At 59.1% G+C, this 13,367-nt stretch overlaps 1 protein-coding gene across 2 annotated transcripts in view; it reads right to left on the bottom strand.

Moving 5' to 3' along the window:
• ZBTB46 (zinc finger and BTB domain containing 46) overlaps positions 1 to 5,137 on the bottom strand; it is a 69,462-nt gene extending 64,325 nt beyond the window's left edge. For both annotated transcript variants that reach the window (XM_087444949.1, XM_087444950.1), the window contains exon 1: positions 5,007 to 5,137. The gene's annotated coding sequence lies outside the window, so the exon portion shown is untranslated. The remainder of the gene's footprint in view (positions 1 to 5,006) is intronic.
• Between the last annotated feature and the right edge of the window lie 8,230 nt (positions 5,138 to 13,367).

The following is a 13,367-nucleotide window of genomic DNA, read 5'->3' as shown; positions in this document are numbered from 1 at the left end:
CAGTGAGCGACGTCAGCCGACCTGACCTAAAAGGGGCGTCCGAGGACAGCATCACCTCTTCACTCCTGTTCGTGTCTCATTCTGCCAACGACACAAGAAAATATGGGAAAGTGAAAACGTACCCAATATTAAAAACCACTTTGTTCACCACCCAGTAGGCTGGTCATGGCCGCAGGGTTACTGCCCCTCGGGGAGGGTGTCGGTGACAACTTCCACAGAGTTCTTCAAACACTCGGAGGCGGAAGAAAAAAGTCTTCACACAAAATAAAAGTGATGAAGTGATACAGCTGGGCTTGCAGACTTCTTGTTCCTCAGCCCGATTCCGAGTCCTCGGTTTGCCCTCTGTGCCCAGGCATACCCGCATCAGTCACTGCTCAGCGGAGGATGGATGGAAGATCACAGATCAGACCCTCCGTTTGCCAGGGGACCCACACTGACCAAGAAGGTGACTGGCCCAAAGCCACAAGGACCATGCTGCCCATGTTGAGTCCACCTTTCACAGAGGCAGCTCTTTTTTTTTTTCTGCTGAGGAAGATTAGCCTTGAGCTAACACCTGTGACCATCTTCCTCTACCTTATATGTGGGATGCCTCTACAGCACGGCTTGACAAGCAGTGCGTCGGTCCGCGCCTGGGATCCGAACCTGAGAACCCTGGGCCACTGAGGCAGAGTGCAGAACTTAACCACTACGCCACCGGGCCGGCCCCACACAGAAGCAGCTCTCGACATATGAGATTCCTTAGCCCTCCGTCTGTAGCCCATGACGCAGAGGTGCCTTCTTTCTGCTCTACAAGGAGTGCGAGACAGGCCTGGTGCGCTGTGTGTCAGTGAAGGGGGAGGGTTTCTGTGCCACACAAGTGGCGGCACTTTCTGCGGAGTCGTAGCCGACGATGTGGAGGAGAGGGGGGAAGTGGCGAGGGAAACAGAAATGTCTTACAAAAAGTGCCCGTATCCCATGCCGTCAAACGCTGCATCAATAAGGACACCTTACAAATCGATCGTTCCCACACACGCGTGGACCTTCCCGGTTCTGTGGGCAGCGGGAGAGACGCCCCTGTTGAAGGGGAAGCAAGAGGAAGAGGCCTGCACACTTGGTCCACGTGAACCAGCAGTGACGGGGTACCACTCGGGCCAGGGCGAGGACCGAGGAGTGGTCTGGAGTGTGGACATGTGGGACATGATTGTGCGTGCTGACACAAGAGCTCTGGAAGGCAGAACCTGAAACTCTGATCACTTCTCACACCCACCCCCACAGCCAATCAGCCCCCAGAAGCTGCATGGCCCCACGGTCCGGCCCTCTCACTGGCTGTCCACTCTCTGCAAAGCAGAAGTTAGAACAGAATTTGCTCCAGAAGCACTGGACCCAGGGCTGGGCATGTGGGTCCAGCACTGAGCAGGCAAGGGTCCACAAGGACACGCTTGCCCTCCAGTCTTCTCAGAGATTCAGATGCCCCTCCCCAGCCAGTGGTCTACACTCTGTCCCCCTCTGAGCTCTCAGCCCTCTTCTCACTAGCATTTGTCTCCCACACCAGGTCACACCAGTAGTTCCTGTGTGCCCCGACCCATCCCAGCAGATCACCGGACCCTCTGCAGGAACTCTGTCCCAAGACTGGCCCAAAAGGCTGGTTCACAGCAGGTATACAATAATGCCAAAGAATTGTCATCAATAAAAAACCCTGGTAATGTCTCTCCAACATGACTCAAAAAACACATCTGTCAAAACACAAGCTCTGAGAAGGCAGTTGAAAAATACACTAAGATTGTTTCTCAACTTTCTCTTCCAAGACACCAAGGTTAATCATTTTTTAAATCAAAATAATGTTTTAAAATACTTAGTAATTTTTTAATCTAAATAAGAGTTAAGTGGCACTGTTGATAGATATTGAAGAGAAAACTTTGCATAAATCATACTAAGGTCAAATTTGTCTGGTCCAGCTTGTTTTTATCCTTTATACAACAACTTTTTAGTTTGTTAGAAAACGTTCTCTCTCTTTTCCATGACTTTTCCATCCAGAACAATTACCATAGGGCATCTTGTGTCATCACTAGCAAACCAGACCACAAGGCCTGAGTGTGCACATGGCAGGAGCTCAAAGCAATTAAGCCAGAATGGCAGAAAAGAAGGAAAAACCTTCCAGGATCCCAGGGTCTGAGACCCCAGCCATGCTGGCTGCACCAGAGCCAGAGCCGAGAGCAGAGGACATGAGAACCAGGACTAAGACAAGACAACATATTTCAAAGACTTAAATAAGTCTTGTGGCCTCAACAGAGATTTTTAACCATCTGTTTATTCTCAGGAGTCAGGCCATTGAGGCAAACTTGTAGCAACAAGAAGAATCTTTTTTTTTTCTGGGGAAGGGGCAGATTCACGGGGAATTCTTGACAATCACCTACCGCTCAACAGACTTTAATGTAAAATACGTTAAGTCAGAGAGAAGAAAAAGCCCACATTCTTAAGACAACATGAGTTGGGTAGGAACATGAAGCTTCCAGCACAGGGCCCGCCGAGTCAGCTGCTGTGACACTGGCGTGGGGACAAGGAGCAATGGTTTCTAGAACTCTCATCTCACTTTAACACAGCAGCCTGAGCACATGCAGTACCAGCAAAGGGAGGAATTAGCTCAAGTTCACCGGTCTCTGGCGCTTTCTAAACACTGCACACTAAGTGGGTCTCCTTGGCTCTTAGAGGCTGGTCCGAGACCTCTGGCAGAGAACAGAGCATGAGTACTCACAGCTGTCCCAGAAACCCAGACCCCAGGGACAGAGTGGCCCACTTTCCCTACATCTGAAAAACCCCACTTAAGGAAAACATTGGAAAGTTCACTCTTACAATTTAATTTGGTTTAATGTGTTTGTAAATAACAGACCGTCTGACACATTAGGGCATTTCCTCCACGTCCTTGGAGCTGTTCCACATACTCACAGTGCTTCCCTCACCCTTTCTGAGCAAACATGAGACTGAGGAGCACAGGTGTCACCAGGGCATTGGGTCACCTTTACCCTGGATAACTGAGCGGGACTCAGAGCATCCAAGATGGTTGGTGTCCCCGCAGGCAACAGTCGACCAGTCCTGAAGATCCCAAAGCGGACCTGGACGGAGGTCTGAGCACAGGAACAACTTATTTGCTAACACGAAACAGCTCAACCTGAACAGTAGTGATCTCATCTAATCAAAATAAAATTCTCATACCAAGGATGGTGTCAATGAGAGGCTTAATTAAATGCCCCAAGGGTGGCCTCCAGGAATGGCTGAATTTTGGGTTTCTGAAGAGCCTAAAGTGAGTCCACTCCCGACTCCCTAACGAGAACTCTCACCATAACCCCACAGCTTCTTCCCTTCAGGAAAGGACATGAAAATAATTACTAGCTTTTTAGGGGACACGGTGTTTAAGCTCCTACTTAAATCATCAGTAACTTCTGCCTAAGTACACCTATTATCAGTTTAATCCTTTCTGGAATGACAAATTCCCAAAGTTTTCAGTTCAAAATATCTAAAATCGTCATAAAATATACCAAATGGAAGGATTCTACTATGATAAAATACTATTGTTTACTTTATTATTCATGTGAAAAACTCTTCTGTAAATTTCCTGTTGAGGAACAAACTATTTTCCACTCTTGTAGAGTGGCAGCATTGCCTTGCTCAGGCAGCATTCAGACCAGCAACAGAGTGAATCCACAAGTCTCTTACCCAAACGGGAAGTTGGCTTTAATAATAAACCCAACATGAAAGATTCTACAACTGATACAATTAAAATGCACGCGAGTTCTCCCTGCGCAGGTGTCTTCACCGAGACGTTTGCTAAACGCCTTGCCTAATTAGCATTTCTTTAAACATTGCTGTTAACAATCTTGCCACTGTAATCCAGGACAAATGCGTCGCTGAGATTGTAGCACGGAAAGTGTGAGGAAATTCGCTGAGAATCTCAGTCAAACTTTCTTTTGTTTATATTTCTTTAGTGTCAGAAAATATCTGTTCTTCGCCTCATCTGGTTTGTACCCAGGCTCCTCCGTCCAACCCTATTGTGCGTGGTCCGTTAAAACTATAAATAACGAATTTGTTAGCGGAGCTGGGGGAACCCCAACTAGCCAGAGCCCTCCTCCTGGCGCAGAACATCCCCCATTTGCCATCGAAATTGAGTTGTCAGACACCGACTCGTGCTACCCTGCGAAACTGACATGCCTATTTACAGAGAAACAAAGACGCGGCTCGCGGCGGACCCCACTCCCTCCCCGCGCCCCGTCCGCTCCGCGCGCCCCTCGCCGCTCGGCGCGTCCCGTCCCCTCCGCGCTCCTCTAGCCACCCGGCCCCGAGGCCCCTGCGCCCGGTTCAGCCAGTAATTAAAATGGAGACGAGGCCAGTGCCCGGCTTCAGGGGGAGACAATGACCCCCAAGGCCGGGCAGGGAGCGGGGACCCGCCCGAGCCCACCTCCCGCAGTTCTGACTCTTGGCAAACTCGGCGCGGGCGGGTCCGGGTGCGACTCGCAGGCGCAGGCGGGGGACACGCGGGGCGGCGCGGGCGGGGGGCGCCAGGACGCCCCCGGGCTGCCTCCTGGGGCCGGGCGTTGACGCAGCAGAAATTACCAGCTGGAAAATTCCCCTTTCGGAGGTGACGGGGGAGGGACCGCGGCGGCGGCGGCGGCGGCGGCGGCAGGAGGCGCCGAGGGGCGCGGGGCAGCCCCGCCGCCGCCTCCGCCTCCGCGCACAGCCCCGCGGGGACCCCGCGCCGCCCCCGCCCGGCTCGCCCCGCCCCGCGCCACCCGAGCTCGGGGACCGGCGAGGGCCGAGCCGGGGTCGCTGCCGCCACCCCGGAGCCGCAGCCCGGCGCGACGATCGCCGCCGGGAGGGCGCCCGCGGGGCGGGGCGCGGCGGGGCGCGGGGCGCAGACGGCGGGGGCGCGCCCGGCTCGCAGCAGCCCCGGCTCGGAGGGGCCCCCGCCCAGACCTGGCCCGGCCCCGCCGCGATGCGCCGGCCCGGCCCGCGGACAATGAGCCGGCGCCGCTTACCTGTGACCCCATGGGGCGCGGGCGAGGGCGGGCGCCGTGGCCGCCGGACCGGAGCCGATGATCGCTGCCGCCGCCAGGCGAGCGCTGCGTCCGGGCAGGTCCGAGCTGCGCGCTCGCCTCGGCCGCTGCGTCCGTCGGTCCGTCCGTCCGTCCGTCAGGCCGGCGCGCGCCCCCGCGCCGCTCCAACTCCGCGGCCCCGCCACCCGCGCGCGCCCCGCCTGCGGACCCCGACCCCGCCCCCGGCGCGCGCCCGGCCGCCGCTGATTGGCCCGCGCCGCGCCCCGGCCCCGGCCACCGCCCCGAGTCCCGCCCCCGCCGGCCGGCCGCCCGCCCCGCCCCCCGTCGGCCCCGGCTCCGCGCGCGGCGGGAGGGGGCCGCGGCGGGGTCGGTTCCCCTCACCCCCCCGTGGGCTGCTGGACAGCGGAAGTGCGGGCTGGAGCTCGCTGGGCATTGTGGGAAGCCCCCTCCGTTGGGCTGGCGGGGGGCAGGGGGCGGGGGCGGCGCGGCGTTGGGTCTCCGGCACCCGCCCCCCTTCCGCGGGCGCCTAGCGGCGGGCAGATCGCCCCGCTGAGAGATGCGGATCGGGGCGAGGGCACCCAGGTCCTGCCTGGACTGTGCACCCCGGCGTTGCCCGCACGCCTGTTCCTCGGGAGCGCGCGGGTCCCTGGGCCACAGGCTGTCCCCGCGCCCCGACGCGCAGTCGCACCGTGCGCGTCTCGAAAACTTCGCGACATCCCCGCCCGCCCGGGCGGCTGTTCGGGCCGCGCTGTGCCGCGAAACGCGCTCCCGCGGCCGCGCAGGGGCGCGGGGCCAAGAGGGCCTGGGCATCGCGCGCCCGCGCTGTCGGGGGATCTCGGTGCGCCCCAGGAGAGCCGCACCTCGGGGCGCGGGCCACGTGACAGTGCCTGCCACTGGGGCTTAGGTTTGGCAACGTAAAAGCACTGGCAGCCACCCGAGTAGGTCCTTTCCGCCTCGTCGTCTGTCCGGCGGGGGTGCGGGACCCCGCGACGGGGCGGGAAGCAAGCGGCCTGGCCTTGCCCCGCACCCCGCACCCATTGCAAGCGATCCCGAATCGTGCTGCCTGGCATAGGCCCTGCGCGTCCTTTCTCGCCCCCGCTGTCCTCGAGCCCCCAGGCAGGCGGAATGGGAAGCGTGGCCCCGCATTCCTGGCTGGCCTGTGCGGGGGCAAAGGCCACCTCGCTTCCTCTCTCGGGCGCGGCAGTGGGAAGGGAGGTGAGCCTGTGGCTGGCCAGCCGCGCAGGGGAGTCAAGCACGACTGGGCCATCCAATGGGGAGGCTCCGCGGCCGTCTGCGCCCTGCCTCCCTGCGGGTCCAGCGCCGCGGAATTCCTTGGGAGGTGGGAGGCAGCGGGCCATTATGGATGCTTTCTCAGGATGTGTAAGGAGGCATTCACTGGGCTGCAGTGGGAGGGCAGGCTGAGGAGGGGCGGGAATTCTCCTTGAGTGAACAAGGGTGAGCCGCGTTCTGGCAGCCAGCGATGAAAGGCTCGGACACTCCCTCACTGCTATCGGCGCCTGGAAATGGCTGTGCAGACGCTCTCACCCCACTCCCTGCCCGCTGCCTGGGCTGGCACTGCCCACAAGCCGTTCTTCTGGAGGACCCTCTCAGTCACGTCTGGAACAACAGGCCCGAGTTCCCTCTCCCTCTGGAGGTGGGGGCTGGGCACAGCCACCCAGAGAATGGGCTGCCTCTAGGCCTCCAGGAGAGTCTGGCTGGTCACCCGCCTCCTCCCTTTGAAGGGACAGTGGGTGCTCTCTGCAGGAGTGCTCTCACGTGCCTTCCTTGGCACAGTTGTGGCCTGTGGAGGAAAGGAGGCCAGAGAGACTGAGGATGGGTCATGAATTGCGCCCCCAAACTGAGGAGGATCAAACCCCTGATGCCTGCCCTCTTTCTCAGGGAGACCCCAGTCTCTCCCAAGATGTCTCAACCCACCCAGACACTCTCCAAGGAGAACAGCATTGCTGGGATGCCATGTCCATTGTCCCGGCAAGAATGGGGAGGTGCAGAGGCTGCCTCCATCAGAGCCCATAGTGGTACTCAGTCATTGTTCAGGAGGCCTGCCCCAGGGAACCAAGCCTTTGTGTCACCAGTACTAGGGCCCACCCCACCTGCCAGCCTGGGGCTTCTGGTTTTGGTAGAAAGCCTTGCTGAGTTCTGGAATGAGTCCCTGGGGCCCTGGAACTCTCTCTCCCTATTCCCCAACCCGGCATGATGATGAGTCAAGGTTACACCCTCCCCCCAGCAGCCCCGCCGATGACTGGGGACGGAGACTCCCATCTTCTTTGCTCCAAGAACCAACAGAAAGGCAAGCAGTCTGAAGCACTCTGAATTTGGAGCTGATACACCAAAAAGGCAGAACCAAGAACAATCCCAGAGAGCCCTGATCAAGCCATGCCTAAAGCCCAACGCACCTCCAGACAGTTATTGTTCTGCAAGCTAACAAGCTCGTTTACCATTAAAAAAGAAAGAAAGAAATGAACACTAACAGCGGCAGCTGTGACCTCTCAGCAGAGCTGGGAGGAAGAGGAGAATCATGTAGCTGGACTGTTGGAGCCACCTCACTGCATCCCCTGTGATGGGGAGACACTGGCAGCGTGGCCCCAGGAACCCCACATCCATCAGTGCTCAGCGTTGGCTCAGCTGTTACTAGAACTGGACTCGCAGCAGACAGACGCTGCTAGTCTGGGTCTCCAATCTCCCCCTCTTGCTGGGGTCCTGAGGTCCCAGTACAGGCGACATGTTCCGCACCTCATCCCTGAGGCCTGGTGGAGACCCCAGGACGGATCTGCTGCCTGATGACCAGCTGACCTACAACTGTGTGTAGATGGGCGGCCTCACCGAGGGCAGCTCTACCCTGGGTGCAGCTCTGGGAACACACGAGGACCGAGGGTGTGGGGTTGGCCTCAGCACCCTTTGACCAGGGCACCCAGTGTCCAGGGCCAGCAGGGCCAGCAGAGCCAGCATATGGGCGTCTGGGAGGGTCCAGGGGATGGGTGCCTGAGTGTTCTGATGAACTCAACATGGTCCCTGCCCTCGCTAAGCTGGTGGACAAGATAAATCAACAAATGGATGGTTTGGACTGTGCACTGGTCAATACTGCATGGTGGTCATTCTGGAAATTCACCCCCGCCATGTGTGTGAGCATGTCTGGAGACTGCCCAAGGGACACCTCGAGGCCTTTAAGGGTCTGGGGGACTGGAGAGAATGAGTGAAAGCAGGCCAGGGCTAGGGCCCAAAGAGGGACTTGCTGGTGGCAGCCCCCCAGAGGTGCTGCTCCCACCCCCACCGCAGACCCCAGGCCTTTGAATGGCAGGCTCAATTCTGTGAGCAACGTGGCTGGCGGGGCCCCTGAAGATCCTGGCATAACCCCCTGCTCTCACAGCCGTCTGCACCACGTGCTTAGCCAGCCCTCTGCCTGCCCTCTACCCCCACTGTGTGGCTTCAGAGGGACAGAGGAGCTAGGAGGGGAACCAGCCCCAGGCCAGCTGCTCTGATGCCACCAAGAGAGCAGGGACCTGCCTCCTGCTCAGGTTCTGCCCGAGGCCAGAACCACCGTCCTCTGCGCCAGCTGTTCCTGTGAGGTGTAGCACGGGAGAAGCTTTGGGAAAGATGAGAGGAACAGCAAATATCCCTTCTCGTCTTCCTTCCCAGTGTCGCCCTGGGCGACCCTCCCTTGCCAAGGCCTTCACGCCACCCCACCTTTCCCCAAGGCAGCCATCCACCCCCAGTTGGGTTTCCAAGCTGTGTTCACAGCAGTCACTGGTCAGGGAACCTGCCCATTTATTCTCCAGCCAGTGATGTTGCTCAGCCATCCCCATGGCAACAGCCCTCAGAGTCCTGCCCCCTCCCAGAGGGGAGAGAATTGCCCAGAGCGTGTCCCTGCCCTCTCCAAGCCCCAGCTGGAAGCCGGCCGGGGAGGGAGAGAGGCCGATGGCAGGGCAGGGAGGGAGACGCAGCGGCTAGGCCAGTCTGAGGATGCCGGGGCTGTAGAGCAGGAACTGCCCTCTGCACGTCATCCTGGGTCCTGTGGGTGGACCAGAGGCCAGCCCTGGGCTGCAGCAGAGCCCCACCCGGGGACTGGGGAGGCTGCCTCGCTGAGGCTGGAGCCAGGCCGGGCCTACTCCCAGGCCTGGCTCAGCCTTGTCTGGTGCCAGCTGGCCCTGCCCTCCTGCCGGGCCTCCCGGAGACCACCCTCCAGAGCTGCCTGGGGCCAGGGGCTACCTGCCAAGCCACGGCTGCCCCACCCCAGCTGTCCCCTGGGCTGGCACCCCCGCCAAGCCCCAACTGTGGCTCCAGCTGCCACCGCCAACTGTCGCCCCGTCTCCTTTCCAAACGCTCACCCCCAACCGTCCTTCCAAAATGCCACTGCCAACTGCCAGCCCTTTCCTTCCTGAGCCCTGGCTCCCACCACCACCCACGGGCCGGCACCAGGGCTCTGCTTTCCAGACCTTCTCTCCAGGATACAGGCTGGACCATACCTGCCATGTGCCCAGGGAGGGGCTGGTGTCAGAGGGCAGGGGCAGAAAGCTGGAGAAGGGGCTGGGGGCCTGGCAGACAGCGAAGAAGTGGGGGAGGGAACGGGGCAGAAGCAGGGAAGGAGGCAGAGGGCAGAACCACCATCCTCGGTGCCAGCTGCACGGCCAGGCCAGCACAGGGTGGGATAGCAGCCGGGGCCTGGCCTGGGCAGGCCCAGGGGTCTCTGGGGTAGAGCTATGGCCTGTCCTCTGAGGGTCTGTGAACAGCTCAGCCTGACCACCGCCCTTGGCCTGACCTGGCAATGGTCACAGCACTTTGCCTCTCTCCCCCACCAGGCCCCTCTCTGGGGGCCACCAGCCTTGCACAGCCCCAGGTGGGCCCAGCCCCTGGGTCTCAGCTATCAGAGGCCAGCCTGAGCTTGAAGGGGTGGCACTGGGCTCCCTCTTTTGTTGCCACTCCAGCACACTGGGCCAGCCCGGGTCCCTTTATCATCTGACCCCTGGCTACCTATGTGGGTTCAAGCCTTCGCCTTGCTGCCCCCTCTTCCTCCTCATACCTCTCTTTCTCTATTCATCCCTGGTCCCCATGGAGGCATTGCGTCCTCTGGGGACGCCCCCCTCATCCCCGCCCTGCCCCATCCACAGCCCCTGCTTCCCCTGGGCACACAGCAGCCACCCTGTCCGAGTTGGTCCTTGCCCGGCCAAGCCAGCAGGCTCCGCTGCCCATCGCAGGTGTGGGCCCGGGGCTGTAATTCCATCTCAGGCGGGCTCTGGAAACTGGAAGGCCACAGCAGACCTGCCAGTCAGTGCTGGAGCAGAGCAAGGGGGCCGGGGGCCTCCGTCCCCACTGGAGGAACGCAACTGCTCCCCAGGGCCGCAGACACCAAGGCTCGCATTGCAGAGGCTGGTGATTGCTGCCGATAGCCACAGCAGATGAAAGGGACACCAGCTCTCCCCAGTGTCCCATCCAGGAGCTGCCAGGCCAGGACACAGCGGGGGAGGTCCTGGGGACTGTGTCGGCCAGAGCCTGACCAAGCTGGTCCTGGGAGGAAAGGGGGTCAGGGCACATTTGCTGAGCACCTGCCCACAGAAGAAACAGCGGGCCAGCGCTTGCCCAGCCCTCCTCCTGTGCTGGGGCTGGGAGAGGAAGGAGAAGGAGGTGACTGTGGCCCCCAGTGGCCTGCAGGATGAGGGGCTCTGTCCTGCCCACAGAGGGAACAGGCCCCTTCCCTCCCACCAGAGGAGGGTCTTCTGGGGCCCCCTCGGGAGGTGGGAGAGGCCCCAACCCTGTACAATGCCAGCCTGCTGCCTCGACCTCATTCATTCATTCACTCCCTCACTTGTTCAGCAACACTCATGGAGCATATGGAACCTACCACGTGCCAGGGACGTCCTCGTTTGGAGAGCAAGACAAAACCCCTTATATTCTGGGAGGGAGCCAGGCAATAAACAGGTCAGCCAAGAGATCAGCAAGAGCATTTCCAATGGCAGAATGGAGCTGGCAAGAGGGCTTCTGAGAGAAATGGCTGATGCTAGGACCAGGGCAGCGATAGTGCAGGTAGGATAGAGGGCTCAGGAAACAAGATGATGGGGCCAGGACAGAGGGACATGGGAGCTGACAGGAGAGATGGCCAGAGCCAGAACCATCTGAGCATCAAAATAACGTAGTGCTGGATTATAACACAGAGTGTGAAGCCAAGACCCACGCGTGCGCTGGTGTATACACGATGATGAAGAACCACACTGGAGAGACAGACTTTCCTCACAGGACTCCAAGTGGTGTGTGCAGGCTCTCCCCTCCCTCCGGGAGAAGGCTGGGGTGTGGGCTGGGCTTAGGCACCGCCCTCTGAAGGAGAGAGCAGGGAGAGGGAGGGTGAGGAAGACACCTTAGCCAGGTGACCACGGTGAACGCCACCAAGGTGTCACAGGATGTCAGGTACCCCTGGCACGATGTGACGAGAGGGATACCTCACCCCTGCTGTGTTGTCCCCCAAAACCTGTAGCCCCAGTCTAATCATGAGAAAATGCATCAGACAAATCCCAATCGAGGGATATTCCATAGAATGCCTGACTGCTCCTCCTCAACACTGCCAAGGTCATGAAAAGCAAGGGAGTCTGAGGAACTGTCCCAGCCCCAAGGAGCCCCAGGAGACGTGACAACTCTCCCAACAGGATAGAATGGGACCCTGGGTGGGACCTTGGAACAGAAGGACATTAGTGGAAAAACTGGGAAAATCTGAATAGAGTCTGGACTGCATTTAAGAGAGATGTGGCAACGTGGGCTTCTTGGTGTCGACAGAAGGGCCACAGCGATACGGGGTGATGCACTGGAGGAAACTGAAGCCAGGGGAGGGGCCAGGAACTCTCTGTACCTCGCAACGTTGCAGCCTGTCTGTATATGTAAAATTATTCTGAAAGGAAAAGTTTATTTTTAAAAAGTGAAAACTTCAAAACTGAACCAACCAATCAAACAAAATCTCCTTCTTCAGGCCCATGTTGGGGAGTTAAACAGCCTCTCAAGGTCCATCTCAGCCCAGATGCTCATTTTCACTTTTAGGATTTGAAGGCTCAGGACGCTCTTGGCTCTGCCCACCCTCGAAACACAGGCAGGCCACAGGGGCCAGCAGACCACTGTCCTCGCATGTCCTGCATGCTGCAAACCATGGACTCGCATGAAGGGCTCAGCCAACACTGTGCTGAGCCTCGATCCAGCCTCCTCTGCTTCCCCCTGCACCCGGCTGTGTCCCCGAAGGCAACCCCAGCCCTGTGCCGAGTCTTTGCTCAAGAAAACGCAACACTGCCAAACCGCAACATATGCTTTGTCTCAGCCAAACGTTTTCAGTTGCTTCCACTCACCTCTTCTGGAATTTTCCATCTCCCCATTGCCCTCTTTTTGTCTCTTCTCCCTTTAAAAGCCTTGGTCATCTGTCTCAGTGGGAGTTGAGTCCGTCTGTACTGCCGTCGGGCCCCACTGTGGTGGGTCTTGCGGCCCTTTGCAAGTGTCAGTGCCGTTTCTTGTTACAGTTGCCATGAGCCTGGTCTGTGTGTTTGGGTTAGTCTGTGTGTGTTGGTGCACATGTGTCCAGGGGTGTGTTTGCGAATGGTGTCTATGTGTGCTTGTGTGTGTGTGTATGTCCATGTGCACCTGCTCAGAGGTGGCCGTGTGTGCAGGAGTGTCTGAGTGTTTGTCCTGCATGCGTTTGTGCATTCCCTCCCTCCCAACTGAACAAACCCAGCCCGTGAGCCAGGCCCACTTCTGGACACTGGGCAGGAGACAGTCCTGCACAAGCCTCAGGAATGAAGACCAGATGCACCTCTAGACGGGGAGGTGGGGGGACGTGGCTGTGATGATGAACAAGGATGAAGCAGTCAGCTGGAGCCAGGCAGGGGTGATCCTCGGGGAGATGATTTAAAGGCCCACCTGGGGCCATGTGGGTTGAGCCCAGCTCCAGCAGCTGCCAGGCGGGGGCTTCTGGGTTTGTCCACGGGCCATAGGTGCTGTGGAAGACCCTTGAACAGGAGACAGACTTGATCTATAGTGACTCACAGAGACTTGTCGGATGCAGAGCTGATGTGCCCTGGACGGAGCAGATGTGGGCTGTGAGGGGACGCGGAGGAAGTGTCTGCCTTGGAGGCCGGGTGGTGGCTGCCTGTTCATGGGACAGGAAGCCAGAGGGAGTGTGGGTGTGGGACCCACGCAGGTGCTGCCACCCAGGTTTGAGGAGAGAGGCCAGGGCTGCAGGCTCAGTGTGGGGAAGGGGAGGCCTCCGAGGGAGCGGAGTGGGCTGGGGTCCCTGTGACAAAGAGGAAATCCGTTCCCAGTGATCACTGGGGCACACAGCCCCCATCCCAGTGTGGTTGGGGT

This window comes from Ceratotherium simum, chromosome 21 (assembly GCF_057802395.1).
Source record: "Ceratotherium simum simum isolate JZ-2026a chromosome 21, ASM5780239v1, whole genome shotgun sequence".
NCBI lineage: Eukaryota > Metazoa > Chordata > Mammalia > Perissodactyla > Rhinocerotidae > Ceratotherium > Ceratotherium simum.
This window is presented reverse-complemented; position numbering and strand designations above follow the sequence as displayed.